The 1,997-nt window shown below is 40.2% G+C and overlaps 1 long non-coding RNA gene across 1 annotated transcript; it reads left to right on the forward strand.

Moving 5' to 3' along the window:
- The first annotated feature begins 379 nt into the window (after nucleotides 1-379).
- On the forward strand, nucleotides 380-1,285 carry LOC113468263. Its single transcript, XR_003392085.1, has 2 exons — nucleotides 380-439; nucleotides 1,007-1,285. It is a non-coding gene; the product is annotated as an uncharacterized LOC113468263 (long non-coding RNA).
- Nucleotides 1,286-1,997: the final 712 nt, after the last annotated feature.

A 1,997-nucleotide genomic window follows, 5' to 3' on the forward strand; every position in this document is an offset into this window, starting at 1 on the left:
CTGTCAGTTTTCGGTGTGCGAAGTCCAGAATCTTTGTGGCATAGGGCCTCTAGTATTTAGGTACCTACCTAATCAGTAATCACAATAATTATCACACACCGTTTAAAGAATCCAAGCCCACACACAACTGCCGATCTATTCTCGAGCAAGCAATGGGCTCAGCACACTGTGACATTGTGCTTGAATGCAATAATGCAATCGCACTAAAAAAAATTGTCGTCTTTCCATTTTTGGAGCCTCAATAGAATAAGAACTCCTAGAAGTACACACTCACGCTTTATTGACGTAAGTTTGTATCTTCTCCCCACCACTCTCTCTCCCCGTAACGCCTTCAGAAATATGTACGTCCGGACTTGGGATGGCATAGACCGTGTCAGAATAGAACTTACAGTTACGTTCGAAGGGTTCTTAGAAGACGTTCGAAGGGGTCTTAGAACAGGTAGAAGCTGGAGAAAATTTTTCGTGTCTTTGGGTATTAATTAAAACATAAATAAACACGAAAAATTCCATTATTTTATTAAAATAGGGATACTTATAATCCAAGTTTGAGGAAAGTTCTTTGGGTCATTAGGTCAAAACACACTCTAGAAATTTGGTACTTTCCTATTTTTTCCAGGTTTTTTTTTTAAGTGGCAGGGTTCTCCTGGAGGAGTTCTTACACCCAACCACCAAGTTTTTCTTTCACTGTGAGCCTTTAAGATATTTATTAAATAAAATGACCTAGTGAAGGTTTCTAGGAAGGATCAGAACAAGCTAAATATAAAAGCTCGAGGAAAGTTCCTTGGGTCTTTAGTTGTAAAGCGTAGGTACCTGATAAATAGGCGTGATATTAAATAAAACGAGCATATTCTCTCCGAGTGTACGAGTAATAAGTGTAAATAGTAATAAATTTAATTCTTTAACATCTTTCTAAGTAAGGACCATACCTAATCATGTAATCTTAGGGACCTTAACTGCATTTTATTTTTCTTGATTATTTTTTCCCGTTTCATTATTTTTGTTAAAGAGCCAAATAGAAAAAAGAAAGAAATAAAACAATTAACCTTCATATCGAGTTGAGCAATAATGGTGCGATTTGTCCTGTGAAACTTTTATCGGTGTTCCGAGAACGGGCATGTGCGACAATTGCGACATGGCAAGTGACATGTGGACCGGATGGATAAATCGGGTGCGTGAGCTTTGGAATCCGAACTTGCACAGGCATGCGGGTAACGCGCGCGGTATTCGACGGATAGACAGCCTGCCTAAACCGCCCAATGTGAGGAGCCACAGTCACAGTGAGGACCGATCTGGTGAGTGCACCCATAGGGATAGAGGCTCTCTCTCTCTCTCTCTCTTTTTTTTTTTTGCAAGTCATACTTTCTAGTCGTATAGTCCCCCCAGAGAGGGGAGGTGAGACAGAGTTTATGGATGGATGCAGCAAAAAACCGAGAAGATTGGAGAGTGTTTATCAGGCGTATGGTCGACAAGGCCTCAGCCACGGATATTTAAGTAAGTAAGTAAATAAGTAGGTACCTAGGTAGGTAGGTATTAGGTAAGTAAGTGAATAAGGAGAACTCAAACTCAGAATTAGATTTTTTCCTTAGCGCCTGGCTCTGCAAAAATATGCAATGTGTGAAGCATAATAAGAAATAGATTATTCTGTAAAACTCACTCAGAAAGAGAGCCTCTATGGGGCCCCCAATAGGGCCATTCTTTTCCGAAATCTAACAAGTAAAAAGCAAACAATGTTATTCTTCAGATTTGGTACAAATTTTATCAAAATCGTACCAATCATTCGAGAATCAAGAGTTATGGTGAAATGATGAACAGACAGTTTATCCGTCCGTTCAGATGAACGGATGCGGATAAATCAACAACAGGTGCCGCACCCTAAGAAACGCTAGACCAAAAATCTATTATTTTGCTACAGCACTAGCAGCAGCAGTACTGGCGGCAGACAAGATTGTCAGATACCTCCAGCACTGCCTCCACAACATCTGGCGATTCCAACATTA

This window comes from Diaphorina citri, unplaced genomic scaffold (assembly GCF_000475195.1).
Source record: "Diaphorina citri unplaced genomic scaffold, Diaci psyllid genome assembly version 1.1 scaffold686, whole genome shotgun sequence".
Classification (NCBI taxonomy): Eukaryota; Metazoa; Arthropoda; class Insecta; order Hemiptera; family Psyllidae; genus Diaphorina; species Diaphorina citri.